The sequence below is a fragment of the Mesoplodon bidens genome, assembly GCF_964165515.1.
Source record: "Mesoplodon bidens genome assembly, chromosome: 1".
Taxonomy (NCBI): Eukaryota; Metazoa; Chordata; class Mammalia; order Artiodactyla; family Ziphiidae; genus Mesoplodon; species Mesoplodon bidens.
This window is the reverse complement of record NC_138176.1, coordinates 43,119,593-43,137,995: the sequence shown is the minus strand read 5'-3', so window position 1 is coordinate 43,137,995 and position 18,403 is coordinate 43,119,593. Positions and strand designations below refer to the sequence as shown.

At 33.7% G+C, this 18,403-nt stretch overlaps 1 protein-coding gene across 7 annotated transcripts in view; it reads left to right on the top strand.

Annotated features, from left to right (window-relative positions):
- Nucleotides 1-18,403, top strand: part of PCDH15 (protocadherin related 15) — a gene marked incomplete at both ends in the record, with an annotated part of 718,913 nt that overhangs the window by 352,298 nt on the left and 348,212 nt on the right. The window lies entirely within an intron of this gene.

Here is an 18,403-nt window from a genome sequence, read left to right as displayed (position 1 = left end):
GAATTTGAATTTCAGATAAACAACATTTTTTTCCTTTAAGTATGTACAAATTATTTAATATAATATTGCATGGAGCGCACATGAAAACATTATTTATTGTTTATCTGAAATTAAAATTTAACTTGGTGCCCTTAATTTTTATTTGCCAATTCTGGCAATCCTACCCCTGGAATTACAAGTTTATTAGGGACGTTATTTGCCTTCCATATTCTTGTAGGTGAAAGTCCTGTCAAATATTTTGATACCATAGAACGTGAATCATACTTCCAGCCTCAATAACTGTTGCTTTGACACTCATCAAACGACCATGAAGGCAATGCCACATATTTTAGGACCTGTGGTAGGAATTTTAGTATTGGTCAGGATATGCTAGGTTACATACCGTGGTGATGAAACCTCTTAAATCTCAGTGGCTTAAAACAATTCAACCTTGTTTTTAGACATGCTGTTTTCCACTGCCAGGTCAGGTAAAAAATATTTCTCTATGTTTTACCCCCTGTGTTATCAGGGGCCCAGGAGGAGAGAGGCATCTCTCTATACATCCATGCTTGCTGAAGCAAGGGGAAAAAAATGTGCTGAATTTCAACTAGCTCTTAAATTTTTAAATCAAATCATTTTAATTTTTAAGAGAATAATTACGGAAATGTTTGTATTTCCCATCACCCTATCTGCCCAATCCCATTATCTACTTTCAGATGTGGGAGACAACTGTCTTGAAATTGGTGTATATTTTTCCTTTGCATGTTTATACTTTTATGACTCATTCACATATCCATAAAAATATTATAATATTTATTTTGTTAATTTGTATAAATGATATACTGAACATGTTTACTGCAACTTGCTTTCTTTACTCAACATTATATTTTTGTGATTTAACAAGTTTATTGATTTCTACTGTATGCATGTATTTAAAATCTGTCCATTTCTTTGTTTTGAAGCATTTAAAGTTTATCTAATCCTCCATTTAATTAAAAAATGCTGCAATATATATTCTTATAAAGATTCTATCATGCACATATACAAGAGTTTTTCTAGGATAAACACTTAGTTGTGGAATTTCTTGGTCATCAACCATGTATATCTTCAAATCTATTGCATGCTGTCAGTTGCTGTCCAAATGAATATGTGGTCATTTTCTGACATTCTCACTACCATCTGGTATTCAGAATTTTTAACTGTTTCCAATATGATGGGAATAAAATGTTTTCTATTGGCTTTTTTTTTTTTTTTGGCCCTGCCTTGTGGCTTGTCAGATCTTAGTGCCCTGACCAAGGATTGAACCCACACACTTGGCAATGAAAGCTCAGAGTCCTAACCACTGGACCGCCAGGGAATTCCCATCTATTGGCATTTTAATTTTTATTGCTTTTAAAATTTGATAGTTGAACAAATTTATGTATTTTCTTTATGAATTCTGAACACAAAATCTTAGCTAGTTACATATGATAGCATTTTCTACCACTTCTCTGAAGCTTCCTTTTCATTTTGCTTTTGATGTTATTTCATATAAAGAAGTTTTTAATTTGAGCATCATCAAAAGTACCTGTTTTTACTTTCATGGCTTTCACTTTTTTGCATCTTAAGAAGTATGGTTTATTCAGATACCATAAAGATAGTTCCCTATATTTTCTTATAAGTATTTTGAAGTTTTACTTTTTTGTATTATGGTTTTAAGTCCACCTGGAACTGAATTTTGTGTACTGTCTGAGGTAATGATCCAACTTTATTTTTTTCCACATAAACAATCAATTGTCCCTACTGTTTTATGTTTCTTCACTTCCTCTGCAAATTTTTTATGCCACTTCTTTCATAAAACAAATTTCCTTATGTGGGTCTGTTTGTGTCTGAGCATTTTTGATGTGTGCTGGCCTGTTTCACAGTTCTAGATCCAATCCAGCATTTTAGTAAGACTATTTTTGTTGTAGTAAATCTTTGTGTTAAGAAGGGAGATACACTGTTCTTTATTTTTCTTCAGAATACTATCGGGTTTTCTTGCACATTACTTTTAGAATCAGCTTGCAATATTATTGAGACTTTTGGTTGTAATAATATCACATTTTAACATTAATTTGGGGAACATTACTCTTTATGACCTGACATTTCCCATCCATGCACTAATTTAAATTTTTTTTTTATTTTAAGTTCTTGTACAACGTTTATTCATGGTATCTATAGACGTAGCATATTGTATGTATATGAGCACATATTCTGGATCTAGACTGTTTTCTTTGAATCCCAACTATGCCACTTGCTACCTTTTACCTTATACAAGTCAATTACTCTGTGTCTTTCAGTCTCCTGATTTATTAAAAGGAAATAATATGGAATCTACCTCATAGGGTCACAAGGAAGATTAAATGAGTTAACATTTGTATAACATTTCAGCCAGAGTCTGGCACATAATAAGCACTATGTATGTGCACTTTATTTTTTCTTTTTAATTTTTTTTATTGAGGTATAATTGACAAATAAAGTCATATATATTTAAAGTGTACAACATGATGGTTTTATATACATATACATTGTGAAATGAGTACCACAATCAAATTAATTAACCTGTCCATCACCTCACATAGTTACCTTTTCTGGGGAAGGGAGAGAACACTTACGACCAACTGTCAGAAAAATTTTACTACAGAATAGAGTATTATTAGCTAAAATCACCATACTGTATATTAGATCCTCAGGACTTATTTATCTTATGACAGAAACTTTGTTCTCTATGACCCCTACCTCCTAGGCTCTGGCTACCATCATTTTTGTTTTTAGATTCCACATATAATTTATACCATACAGTATTTATCTTTCTCTGTCTGGCTTACTTCACTTAGCATAATGACCTCAAGTTTCATCTATGTAGTCATGAGTGGGAGAATTTCCTTCTTTAATAAGCTTCAAAAAAGATTCTGTTGTGTATAATAGAATATACTAATTATATATATATATATATATATATATATATATATATATATATGTATATTCAACCATTGACAGACATGACAGACACTTGGGTTGCTTACATATCATGACTATTGTAAATAATGCTGCAGTGAACATGAGAGCATGGGAGTGCACATATCCCTTCTAGATACTGATTTCACTTACTTTGGATGTATTCCTGGAAGTGGGATTAGTGGATCATAAAGTAGTTCTAATTTTAATTTTTTGAGGAACCTCCATACTGTTTTCCATAGCAGCTGTACCAATTTACATTCCTAACAATAGTGCCCAAGAGTTCCCTTTTCCCTGTATCCTCACAAGCATTTATCTCTTGTCTTTTTGGTAATATACATCAAACAAGTGTGAAATGATATCTCATTGTGGTTTTGATATGCATTCCCTGATGAATAGTGATAATGAGCAACTTTTCATGTAGCTGATGGCCATTTGTATATCTTCTTTGAAAAAAAAAAGTCTATTCAGATCCTTCAGCCATTTTTTAATTGGGTTATTGAGTTTTTGCTGTTGATTTTTAGGAGTTCATTATAGATTTTAGATATTAACCTTTTATCAGATACATGGTTTGCAAATATTTTCTCCCATTCTATAAGTTGTATTTCCATTTTGTTTATCATTTCCTTTACTGTGTAGAATGATTTTAGTTTGATGTCCCACTTACATATTTTTGCTTTTGTTGCCTACGCTTTGGTGTCATATTCAAAAATCACTGTGAAGTTCAATGCATAGGAGTGTCTATGTTTTCTTCTAGGAGCTTAATAGTTTCAGGTCTTACATTTAGTTTTTATATGGATTTTGAGTTAATTTTTGTGAGTGGTGTGAGATATGGGTCCTGTTTCATTCTTTTGCATGTGGCTGTCCAGTTTTCCCAACACCATTTATTGAAGAGACTATCAACTCCCCAAGGGAGTTCTTAACTCCCTTGTTGAAGATTAACTGACCATATATATGTGGGTTTGCATCCAGGCTCTCTGTTCTGTTCCACTGGTCCTTGTGTCTGTTTTTACACCAATGCCATACTGGTTTTATTACTATAGCTTAATAATATAGTTTGAAATTACGAAGTGTACTGCCTCCAACTGTTTTTTTCTTACTCAAGATTATTTTGGCTATTTGAAGTCTTGTGGTTCCATAAGAATTTTAGAATTTTTCTTCTATTTCTTTAAAAATTGGCAGTGAAATTTGGATAGGGATTGCAATAAATCCTAGATGGCTGTGGGTATGGACATTTTAACAATATTAACTTTTCCAATCCAAGAACATGGGTTATATTCCGATTTATTTGTGTCTTCTTTAATTTCTTTAATCAATGCCTTATACTTTTCAGTGTATAGGTCTGTCACCTGCTTGGTTCAACTTATCCTAAGTATTTTGTTCTTTTTGATGCAAGTGTAAATGGGATTATTTTCTTAAATTTTCTTTTAGATAGTTTGTTGTTAGGGTACAGAAACACAATTGATTTTTGTTTGTTAATTTTGTATCCTGAAACTTTGCTGAATTCATTTATTGGTTTGAATGGTTTTTTGGTGAAGTCTTTAGGATTTTCTATTATAAGATTATGTCATCTGTAATCAGAGAGTTTTTACTTTTTTCTTTCTGATCTAGATAACTTTTATTTCTTTATCTATCCTAATTATTCTAGCTAGTATTTTCAATACATTAAAAAGAAGAGGCAGGAGTGGACATCCTTGTCCTAATTTTAGAGGAAAAGGTTTTGTTTTTTCACTTTTGATTATGATGTTAGCTGTGGGCTTGTCAAATATGGCTTTTGTTATATTGAGGTACATTTCTTCTACACCAAATTTGTTTTGAGTTTTTAATCATGAAAGGATACTAACTTTTTTCAAATGATGTTTCTGTGTCTATTGAGATGATTATATGATTTTTATCATTATTGTCTTAATGTAGACTGATTTGCATATGTTAAACCATCCTGGCATCCCAGGATTAAATCTTACTTGATTGTGGTGTATGATTCTTTTAATGTGTTGTTGAATTTGGTTTGCTAGTGTTTTGTTGATGATTTTTACATCTATGTTCATTAGGGATATTGACTTGTAATTTTCTTTTCTTAATAGTGTCCTTATCTAGCTTTGGTATTGGGGTAATGCTGGACTTACGAAATGAGTTTGGAAGTGTCCCTTCCTCTTCAGACTTTTGGAAAGTTTAAGAGGATTGGTATTAATTCTTTAAATGTTTAGTAGAATTCACCAAAGAAACCATCTTATCTTGGGCTTTTATTTGTTGGTCCTGGGCTTTTCTTTATTAGGAGATTTTTTTATTACTGATTCAGTCTTCTTACTAATTCTTGACTGTTCAGATTTTACCTTTTTTTTTTCCTATTTCTTTATGATTCAGTCTTGTTAGGTTGTATATTCCTAGGAATCTATCCATTTTTCCTAGTTTATCCAGATTGTTAGAGTATAATTTTTCATGTAGTTTCTTATGATTCTTAGTATTTCTTTGGTATGTTGTAATGCCTTTGCTTTCATTTCTGAATTTATTTGAGTATTCTCTCTCTCTTTTTTTTTTCTTTCCTTAGTTAGTCTAGCTAAGGGTTTGACAATTTTGTTTATGTTTTCAAAAAATTAGCTCCTAGTTTTGTTGAATTTTCTATTGTTTGTCTGGTCTCTATTTCATTTATTTCTACTCTGATATTATTTCCTTACTTCTGCAAATGTTGGGCTTAATTTGTTCTTCAAGTGTAAAGTTTGGTTATTTTTATAAGATCTTGCTTTCTTCCTTAAATTAGGCACTAATTACTATAAACTTTCCTCTTAGAACAACTTTTGCTGAATCCCATTGGCCTTAGTGTGTTGTGTGTCCATTATTATTTTTCTCAAGATATTTTTAAACATTTTCCTTTTGATTTCTTCTTTGATTTGTTGATTATTCAGGAAAGTATTGTTTAATTTCTATATATTTGTGAATTTTTCATTTTTCCAGCTTACAGGCACCCTGACAGTAGTGGTGGTGATACTGGAAAAGCTTTATCAAAAGTTCAGGCTCTTGTTCAACTTGTCTAAAAAGAATTTGGGAGAAAAACACAAAGGAAAAAGACAAAAACAAAGCCAAAAACAACAAAACACTGAGGCTGAGGATCAAAGAGAATAAAGAAGCAGTTTATTGAGGCAAAAGTGAAAGAACACACTCAGAGATGAAAGGACACACTCAGAGATGAGTGTGGGTATCCTTGCTAGTGAGGGGCATCCTGCAGGGCTTTTTGATCCCCCTTTTTATCTTAATTTTAGCCCTTTGAATGGTTGGGGGTCTTTTTGATTAGGGGTGGAGTATTCACTGAGGAGGAGATTGAGGTGTGGACTGGATTGCACCAGGTTGTATCAGCTCCCGGTTGTGTGCATTTGTCTCCTGCATCCACCTTACATGTGCTCTAAGAGCTGTTTTCCCTTAAAATTTCCCTTAATAGTCGAGCGCCACACGTGGAAGGTTGTACAGCAGTCATCAGCAACCTGTGCATTTTTATTGCACATGCTCCACTGTTTTCATAATCAGAGTTACTTGTTCAGGTGATACAAAGTTTCTGTTTTAGGTGCCATTCCTCCATGCATCATGGCCTCATTAAGTGCAAAGCAAGGAGACGGTTTTGCCTTCTGCCTAATGCCTGTACATGAGGAGGCTGTCCTTGGGCCTGGCCCTATCTTTCTTGCCTCAGTGGCACTGTTTCTGATGCATGGTGCCTGTGATGCAGACCCAGAACCAGGGACTAGAGAACGGGCATTTGCAGAGCCATAACAGCCCTGAGGTCACAACAGCTGGCCCTCAGGGGTGATAGGTCCAGTGCCTGAGGTATGACTGCATGCAGAGCAGCCATGGTGCTGGGGACTGGTGCAGCAGTGCTTGTGGAGTGACCATAGTTCCAGGGTTCAGCGCCCTGACTCACCCACAGTAACAGTGAGAGACATCGGTACACATGGGTACACATAGAGTGACAGACAGCTGCTATCCAGGGGCACTGGATAGCCTGTAGCAACTTTGATTCCTGTACTGGCAACTCGGGTACATGCAAAGCAGCCACAGAGCTGGAGTCTGAAGCACAAGGACACCTAGAGTGGCTGCAGAGCCAGGGTCTGGAGCATGGGCACGCACAGAGAGGCCTTGAGGTCAGGTTCTGAAGTGTAGAATGTAAGGAATAGCCATGGCTCTGTGGTCTTGGGCATGTGTGGGGCAGTGGGGGCTGGCAGCCCTGATCCCGTGGTAGTACAATAGCAGCTCCTTCTGAGGGAAGTGCAGCAGTGTCTCCTTCCCAGGGGTCTTCAGTAGCGGTGGGCTTTGGTTACTTCTGTGGTGAAAGCTTTTGCTGTCTTTTGGAGAGCAGACCCTGAGGTCCATGCTGATGAATACTATGGATGAATACTATGGGATTCTTCTCTGTGAAAGCTGCCTTTAAATATTAAATTGTAAATATCCATAGTTGTTATGGAGGCTGTTGAGGTCCTCAGCAGCAAAGGCTGCCAGGAACCTCCACAGAGTAGGCTACTGGGGACTGAGATGGCACCACCTCATGGCTGACATTCATAGCCCTCATCCTTCTGTGTTCTTCCTTCTTTGCTGTTTCTGACGTCCAGGCCATGCCAGTTTCCCCAGCCATACTTCCCATGGGTTATTCTTCATGTTTTGCCCCATTGTGTTGCTGTAGGCTCTTAACTGGACTCCTGCACCCTCCAAGAGCTGTATTTATTTGTGGATAGCTATTATGTTTTGTGGGGGAGATGAAGGCTGGTATCTCCTGCTCTGCCATCTTGCTGATATCACTTTGTACATTTAAAAAAAAAATTTGTTTCTTCTCAATGTTAATTTTTAATAGTTACTGCAGAGTCATAGAAACACTGACAAATTTTACATGTCTATTTTGTTTTCACTAAACTTGCTGAGGTCTCTTCTTGACTGTAATACTTTATAATTTATTTTGTAATCTTTCTGTTGAGAACTTTATTGCCTATAAATAATGACATTTTATATTTTCTTTCTGATCCATATGTCTTTTATTTCTTTGTATGGTTAATGTCCTTAATACTATACTATCTGAAAAAGAGTCATATCGCCAGTCATCTTTGCCTTGTTCTTTATTTTAAAGGGAGTGTTTCTAATATTTAATTTTTAAGTATGACATTTACTATAGGTTTTATAAATACTTTAAAAGCAATTATTAAAATGTCATTTATTTCTAATTTGCTAAGAAACTTTATCATAAGTAAATATAAATGCTTAAAAGCGTTTTCTGTGTTTACTGAGAAGGTTTAGGGGTTAGATCCCATATCTGTGAATATGAAAAAGTACATTAATACATTGTATAATATTAACACACCACTCATTCCTGGAATACAAGTGTGTGCTTATGGTGACTTCCTACACACATACATACACATACACATACAAATAAGCACATATTACTGAATTGAGTTTGCTAATATTTTATTAAATATTTTATACTTATAAACTCAAATAAAAAATTGGCCTATAATTTAATTTCTTTACCACCTGCTTCAAGTTTGGAATCTAAGGTATGCATGCTCATCAAAAAATGATCAGCGTGTAATACTGACTGCTTATTATGTCCCGAATGCTGTTCTAAGCTCTGGAAATCAAGAAGGTTTGGGGGAACCAGGGAAAATGACAGAACACTAGATGAGTGGTCACAGTAAACTTCATTGAGAATGTGAGAATGTGACAAACAAAGTTCAGAGATGGAAGAAAAAGGATGTCCCAGAGGGAACAGCCAGTGTAAAGTTCTGAGTCAGGAGTATAGCTGGTGTATTCTACAATGGCAAGCACTTATAATTGAGAGTTCTTACTTAACATGTGGTTTGTGTTCACCTGTCAAACTTTCCAGGCCTATACTTTAGGAAGGATAGACATTGACTATCTATTCATTCATTCATTATATTGATGATCTGTGTATGGTAATTGTTTATTTGTTTATACTTCTTGAGTCACTTTTGTTCAATTGTTTTTGTGTAAAAGTGTCTTTTATCTATATATTCAAAAGTTGGTTGATGATAAAATATTTTCATATCTTTTTTTTAATCTGCTATACCTATAGTTATGGCTCTCATTTCATTAATCATTTTATACCCTGCTGTGTGTCTTTCTCTCCTTTTTCTTTTGTCTTAATAGTTGGTTTGACTAGAAGCTTGTCTATTTAATTCGTGTTTTTAGAGAATCACTTTTTTTTTAATGTACTATTTTATTTTTCTCTTTCATTTATTTCTTCTCCTACATTATTTTCACCTATTTTGTGTATTTATATTTCCTAAATAATTTCAGTTTTTTTCTGTATTCAATAGGTTTTTCCTTTTTTATGTGGCATTTGCAATAATATTCGGTTCTAATTATAACATTATTACCATTGTAATTTTTCTTTGAACTATAATAACATACAAGTGTCTTAAGTTAACAAATATAGCTTTACTTAGCTCCCTCTTCTTATTAGCTTTTAACTGTTTTACATTGGATTAGAGAATATGTTTATGTAAAATAGTTTCATTAACCTGTAAACGTTTCGCTAAATTCACTAACTTAATACATTCTAATGATCAATTCACTAGCCAAGATATTTTCCCTTATGTACTACAATTTGTCTCTTCTCTGATCAATATTCTCAAAAAAAGTTTTCAGTAATACTTTTTATTAATATTTTATAGAAATTTAAAAGTACTAAATGAATTTGTATCTAATTGTACTATATTATTAAGTATGGTTTTGTGATGGCAGATAAATTGAGATTAATAATTGCTTCCTGAGAATGTAGAAATTTCCTATTTTCTATAAGGCTGCCAAGGGAAGAGCTTGGTGTGCTTTTGCATGCATGATAGTAAGAAAAACCATGATTATCTCTATGTCCCACTTTGGAAAACCTATCTTGTTTTTAAAAACTTAAATCATTTACTGTATTATCAAATTATTTTAATTTTAGATTCTATCTCCCATAGGGGTCTGCATTATGTTTACTTGATAACATTCATTGAATAATCAAATTAACAAAAACAAGTCTCCTCTTCTCAAACTATTCCCCCTCTCATACACTTGTCCATTGTCAATGACAATAACTTGAAATCATACCAGGTGTATAGTGCATACCCCAAAATATTTTCAGAATAATTTCCAAGAAAGATATCTTGTGTCTTTAGCTGATTTTGTAAGAGTCAGTAATCCAATTGTATGGAAATGGAGATTTGTCTTAAAATATTCAATGAAATCCTACTTGCTACTTTCATCCATAAACTATATTTTAAGATTTAAAGGATTATATTTAAAAACATTTTTACAGTAACAACTTATCTATTGATTTTACTTTAGGAATGTATCATTGTCATCATATTATCATATCTGATAGAAATAATTTTAATATTAATTGCTAGAATATTCATTTAGACCACAAATAGTTGCATATATACAGTGATGAAAGAAGGATTTCACACTGTTTGTGAAACAGTGAGAGCCTTGAATGATTTGATAGCTGTATAATTAATCAAATAATAGGCTACCTAATTGAATCTGAGTGAGCTATAAATAGAAAATATATATGTAGATAGCTATAAACAAAATTAAAATTATAACCTAAGTGTCCCTGGGGCCTTAAACGCTATGATGACCAGCAGGCATGATTTCAAATGATGATTCACATTTCTTTGCTACTGGGTAGGAGGTGTGGTAGCAGGTTTCCTTTCCTATATGGGAGTAAGAGTTGTACAATCTGGCTTTAAGGATGATAATCAGATTGTGTGGTGGGCATCTGTCAGAGCTAAGGCTTTTATTTCTATTGGCATGTGTCCCCAAAATATACTACAACAAAGATGCATTTTACATATTTAAACTCTTGAATGATTTGAGAGCAAATAGTGAGTGTAAGGATCATTGCATTTTATTAATTTGTATCTTATAAACTTCCTCTACTTGTTAAGGAGATAAAGACAAGGAACTGCTAAATAATGCTTGCTAAGTCCAATACTTGACTAAAAATAAAGGCCTGTACCCAGGTGAAAAAATATAACACTTGTGATGGGGAGAAGGGAATATGATCAATATCTTATATTTATATGTAAGAACATCACATGTTAATGTGAATGAAATATAAACAATTAAAATTTTTATATTAAATAAATAGCTGCAGTTTTTAAAAAGGGTCAAATTAAAATCCATTGTCTGACTAGTCTTTTCTCAAAGTCTCACTTTTTGGAAAAACTTAGCTGTTTGCATGGACTTCATTGATAAATATTTTTGACTCTCATTTCTTTCCTTAATATAGAGGGCATTTTCATCATATATAGTGACTTAGAACCAAATATACAGAAATCAGCCAATTCACATATTCATTGTCCATGTGAGTAATTAGAACCAAAAATATATAATAGCATTATCAAGAAAATATCAGTATAAAGAAATTAACTTATATCAAATTGTAGTTTTACTTTTTAAAAAAAAACTACATCTAAATGGTGTTCCTTTTGTATCATCTGTTAACTTTTAGGGATCACTGGAAATGAATTTATATTCAACTTGAATATTCAGGTGAATTGAAAAGATTGCAGATTATGAAATAAAATGCTGGGAAAGAAAATTTAATTATCCAGTGGAAATGTTAGAAAAAAGAAGAAATGTACACGGATGCTGTAAATAATCATAAAGGGCACGCACTCAGCTTAAGTGTTATTTGAAGGAGTAAATATGCTGTGGACCAAATTATGTCCCCTACAAAACTCATACCTTGAAATCCTAATCCCCAATGTAATAGCATTTGGAGATGGGGCCTTTGGGAAGTACTTAGGTTTAAATGATGTCATGAGGATGGGGGCCCTATGATGCACTGTGTCTTTATAAAAAGAAAGACCAAAGGTCTTTCTCTCTTCTACCATGTGAGGACACAGTGAGAAGGTGGCCATCTATAAGCCAGGAAAAGGGCCCTCACCAGGAACCAAATCTGCCAGCCCCTTGATCTTGTGCTTTTCAGCCTCTAGAACTGTGAAAATAAACATCTGTTTTTTATTTTTTATTTATCTTTATTTTTTAACATCTGCTTTTTAAACCACTCAATCTATGGTGTTTTGATATGGCAGCCTGAGCTGACAAAATGCATGTCCTTGGGTTGGGGTTTTGCACTAAGGACTCCACCCAGGTACATCACAAGAGAGAACTCTTAGTCAGTGCAGGGCACATGTGATTCTCTGCAAGATCTATTAAGCCAGATATTTTAAAACATTGTTAATTAAATCTTATGAGGAATCCCTGGTATAAAGCAGAATAAAATGGAGCTACTCTGGATGAAGCAGAAGTGGCCTAGGTTATTGGGAGTATCCCTCTTTCCAATCATCGTGACTACTGGCAAAAATCTTATTACTTCTCAGAGAATAGTTAGAAAAACACTGTTGTAGGCCATTAATCTTAGATGGTTGAGAGCTAATTAGAAATTCAGTGTATAGTTTCTGATCAAATCTTTATACTAACAACTCTCAGTCCTCATATATTCAGGAGTGAAATGGTATGTGTAAAATCCTGTCATGGTACCTGACATACAGGATGTCGCCAGTAAATGATATGTTCATAATCTCTCTTCCTCTCTCTCTCTGGCATTTTTTTTTAAACACGGATTTTTTTCCCAGTTTTATTGAGATGCAGTTGACATTTAACACTGTGTAAGTTTAAGGTATACAGCATAATGACTTGACATATGTATATATTGCAAAATGATTACCATAGTAAGTTTAGTTCAGACAAACCTAATTTCTGTCCTTGTTCTACTTTTTAGCTGTAAACTTAGGCAAATTTTCTTAACTATTATAATTCTCTGCTTTATCATCCATAGTGTGAAAATTATACTACCACCAATCTGTCACATAGGTTTTATATGAGGATTAAATGTCCTGATATATGTAAACATCAGTACATAGTGGTTGCACTGTAGATGTTGTCTTTTTTGTCAAAACGTTACCTAGGAATGCTTGGTGATATATATGCAAGTTTTACGTATTAGCCCATCTGCATGGAAACAAGAGTCATTGGAGAGTCCACCAGTTGGAGAGAGACTGCAATTTTGCTTTACTAGGAATTCTCAGCTTCTTCTGCACAAGAAGGCTTACCATCTGCTCTTAAACTCAGATCCTCCAGGACCTTGACTGTGGCTACCTCTGACCTCATCTCCTGTGCCTCGCCTGTCATTGTTCTTTCTACTCAAGCCACATACCTTGCTGTTGCTCAAGCATAGCATGTGTGCTTCCTCTCAGGCCCTTTGTCTGATGTTCCTTCTGTTTGGTACTCCCTTTCTCAGGGTAGTTCCCATGGCTGGCTCTCTCACTTTCTTCAGAACTTTCTCAAATGTTAACTTTACAAAAAGCCATTTTATGACCAACCTATATAAAACAACAATCTTTCACTTTCCAGGATGGCCTTCAGCTCTGACACTCATTTTTTTTTCTACAGCACTCATTAACATCTGACATATGTTTATTTTTTTGTTTGCTGTTTTCTGACTTCATTTATAAAATTCCTTAAAATGAACTTTTTATTAGTGCAGGGCCTACTGTGTTCACTATTATAGCCCAAGTGCCTGAAACATTTCCTGACACTAAGTAGTCACCAGGTAATCCTTTATTGAGTTTTGATTATTAACAGAAAAGGAGAAAGTAAAGTCAAATCCTTTATAATATCTGTTTTTCTTACAAAATGATACAATGAGATTTATTATTATTATTATGCACCACATAAGTTAGAATCATTGTGGAAAATCAAGTTGATACAATTCTTATTATACTATAGTTAAAGTTCCTTTAAAAATAAACAACAATGGGCTTCCCTGGTGGCACAGTGGTTGAGAGTCCGCCTGCCGATGCAGGGGACACGGGTTCGTGCCCCGGTCCGGGAAGATCCCACATGCCGAGGAGCGGCTGGGCCCGTGAGCCATGGCCGTTGAGCCTGCGCGTCCGGAGCCTGTGCTCCGCAACGGGAGAGGCCACAACAGTGAGAGGCCCCATACCGCAAAAAAAATAAATAAATAAATAAAATAAACAACAATGAATATATTCTGATTGAAGTTTTGGGAGGGAAAATAGTGCCTTTATAGCTTCAGCTCCTCTCTGATACATACTCCCTTCCAAAGAATTCCTAAGGCTACTAAGAAAATAGCTGACATAATTCAGAAAGTGCTTTTTTAAAAACAGATATTAAGAATGATGACTGTTGGGCTTCCCTGGTGGCGCAGTGGTTGAGAGTCCGCCTGCCGATGCAGGGGACATGGGTTCGTGCCCCGGTCCGGGAGCATCCCACATGCCGCGGAGCGACTGGGCCCGTGAGCCATGGCCGCTGAGCCTGCGCGTCCGGAGCCTGTGCTCTGCAACGGGAGAGGCCACAACAGTGAGAGGCCCGCGTACTGCAAAAAAAAAAAAAAAAAAGATGACTGTCAAACTTTTGAATTTGTTCATTTATTTAATAGACAATAACCAAACACCTACTATGTTCTGGGCAATGTGCTGGTTGCTGTAGTGGATACAGTGATAGAGAGAAAGCCCTCCCTTTCTCAACAGAATAACAATCTTATGAGGAATATAAGACCAAAGCTAAATGACTATCCAATAAGCCACTTTATTTGATTACTTCACAATACAATGTGTTACAAGAATTCAAAGACAGAATGAACATTTCTAAGACAAAATGTACAATAATTCACTTTAGGTGACATATTTTAAAATTACAGTTATAATCATAATAATGATCATTCCCAAATTTATTATATGTATCATTTAAAAATCTCTATAGAACATATTGAATTTTTAATATATTTATGGGCCTTGATAAAATGAAGTGGTTCTCCAGAAATAGTTGATTATAGGTTTCTTATCCCTAAAAAAAAGAAACCCAACATTGATATGTAACCCCATAGTTAAGAGGAAAGAAAACTATAGAAATTGCAGTAGTCTGCTTTTGTGAAGGAAAAATGAAATGTCAAAGAGAAAATTTTTATGGTTCTTTAATCACAATCATCAAATTATAAAAAATGGAACTTTCAGTTGAATTCCTCACTTTTGCCTGAATTGCATATGAGATTATACCTGCATACCAAGTGAACAATCATATTTCATAATACATTTCATACGGCTTTCACCAAAGTTATTCTGTTGGAGACAATTCTGTAAAGCTTGACATATATAGAGAAAGCAGTTTTAACAAACACCATGATCAGATACCTATGCAATTCTTTTCATCTTTTTTTAAAACTTTCAGTGCCTAGAATATTATTGCCAGAATAAAGTATGTTATACCCTCTTCTCTCTGATTCATTAAATGGTATTCATTGTTCTTTCCAAAGCTGTTTGGATACACCTCACTGTCAATTTGAGGAAAAGGTCAGTTGCTTTTGTTCAGTAGAAAACACATGCTTTTTAATAATATTGTTTCTCAAAAAACACATATTGAATTGTTTTCTTTCAGTTTCTCATTCATCTTCATTAGTTCACCTTCACTGAAAGCTGAACATATGCTGTTTAACAACTTGAACTAATTGAATGTTTCTTACATATACTCCAAATTAAATTTCCAGTTGCTCACTTTTTCATCATTATGATATTGAGAGAATGCAGCTATACTTGCTAGAATAAGAAAAATTACTGAGAGATACTCAGATTTAGTGCAGGTTATGTTCTAAGGATCTTGGGAATAGAGAAAGTGTCAAGTATGCTATTGTAGCCAAAGCAGGTGAGGAAATACCCTTAAAAAATAAGTCACAGACATTCCTCCCCTACTAGTTTTTGGAAAATACTATTAATCAAGGAATAGCTTAATCAATGAAGATGCCCTTGACCACAAGACAGAATCAGTGGTCTTCATAACTCTTTCACTCTATAAAACATAAGTGCTGAGAAGCTGGGGCATATGTTAAAGATTTTTCTTGTATCCTAACTTCCAGGCCAGTAATAAGTATGCTAGATTTCAGCAAATTATTCAGTGAGTGAATCAGGAACTCAGTTTTAGGAACTAAATTCCCTCTCTTGTGTAAAATCTCCTATAAAATATTCCACTCACCCCCTAGCATGGTCTGGGAGACTACAAATAGAAAATGAGAGAGCCTCCATCAGCCTGAGTCATTGAATGAGACCTTACAGTTTCTCTGAGTGAGAAATTAGCACCTATTATACTGGGCCACAGAAATTTGGATATTCATCTTTTATAGCAGTGAACATTAACTTAACCAATACAGGGTATTTATTAGATTTATAGATAAGAAACAAGAAAAAAATATCAATGACACTAATTTCCCATGCCACCTCCACCTCCTTTGATTTTCACTAGATTGGCAGCATTGAAAAACATAAATCAGTGGTCTCCGTGGCTTGTGGCTCAGTTGAGTGGGGTTTATTTTCCAACACCCAACATCCTGACAGGGTAAATGTAGGAACGGTTCTCAAGCCAGTATCAACATTCTGACCAGTTGAATACCGTGCTAAATACAACAATAAACAATGTGAAAAAATCTCAGTCTGTTTCTAAGACCCAGACCAGTATTTATCTGCCTCTCGTCTATAAGAGAAGAATCTCTTTTCACCATTTTTCTCCCTACCCAAAGACGTTAGATAAAGGCCAGGGTAATGAGAAGGGGAAGTCATGCTTTACTGTCATTGGCATATGGCTTCTTAAGATCCATGAAGAAGATAGTGGGTAAATAACTTTGATTTATTTGAGAAAATAAATACTGTGTTATTTGTTTTTTATTAAAATTATACTATTGTAATGTATTCAGTTATAAGGAAGGAAATAAAAATTTCTTCACATCCTACCATATAGTGATAGCTATTTTTAAATTCATTTATTTCTGCATATAAAGTTAGATAATTTCCCACATACCCATACCTGCTGTTTTATTTTTTGTGCTTATTTTCTCTCTTTGCTTTACTGTACTCCTTCTTTCTTCTCTTCCCCCAACACTGACTGATACGTACTCTAACATTCAATTCTTAATACTTATATAATAAAATGTTTAATATGTGTATGTATGTGTTTCTTCAGAATAGAAATATTATATACACCTTTTTAGGTATTTTACTTTTCTTTTCAGAAAATACCAGTTGGAAATATTTAAAGATCCTGAGATATTGGTCGAATACATTTTTTAAAATAGTTTCATTCATTACATTCAAAAATCTAATGAATCTGAACATTTTTTCAAATGTTTATAGGCCATATGATTAACCCATCTGTGATTTGTCTATTCATAATTTTGTCAGTTTTCCCAATTGGTCATTTTCTTTTTCTTATCTATTTGAAGCAGTATTATTATTATTAAGATTATATTAGTATTATTTTAGGTATTAGGCTTTATTCTGATAGATGGCAATATATTTCCATAATCTATGTTATTCACTAATTGTATTAATATCTTTTTTATACAGATGTTTAAAGTGTTAATGTAACTGAAAATCTCTCTACCTTTTTGATAGCTAATGGTTATCCTAATGTAGGTAAGATCTCATAGATTTTCTGTTCTGTATGTAGTGATCTACATTTCCTTCTAAATTTGCATTTCTTTGTGGTTTTTCTCTAAATGGTTTACAAATATTTTGTAGATGTTGTGTTCCTAAAAGTTTAAGACCAATTAATAGTCAACATTTAGATAGAAAGCATGCTCATAAGTAAAATAATTGCTTAAATATTATGAAGGTTATCTGTCAAAACCAACAGTAGAAATCATTGTAAACAATAAAACCTAAACCATTTAAAAACATAAGAACATATGAATCAACACAGAGGTGCCCATTAAAACGATTGTTATGAATGTTTTGGATGTTCATATGAATTTACTAAGATAAAAAAATATAAAATAATTCTTCTTAACATTGAGAAAAGAGAGATAAATATCGGCAATGGTATTATGGTATACCTGAATATCCAAAATATTATATTAAATAAAAAACGACCAAAATTAATGAGTGCAGTGACCTTATTTTGGCAACCCTTGGCTGTATACAAATTGAATATTAAAAAAAAATTAATAGGCTTTCTATCATCTTTCCTAGGAAGGGGCATGTATGTAAATCGTAATAGTGACAAAACTATAATTAATTTTTACAGTTAATCTAATATATGATAATCTGGTATTCATTGTATTTTAAAATATTATTTTATTCTTTAGTATTTGTTTAAAAGTGTATTGTGATTTTATATTACTTATAAATATCCTTACTCTCACTATGTAAGTAATGATTCTTCAAAATAAAGTTCATGGTTTCTTTCTTTCCTATGATCTCCCTTACTTCTAGTGGCATAAAATGAGCAGCCATGCTCCTGACACTATCATAAAAAACTCCACCTTAATCTTTACAATTCTTAGGAAAGTTTTTTTTTTTATTTTAGACTACATTAAAGTCATTCATATTTTATACAGAAGGAATCATCATTTCCATTTCCTTGATCTCTCTTCTGGAAGGACGGAGACTTTTTT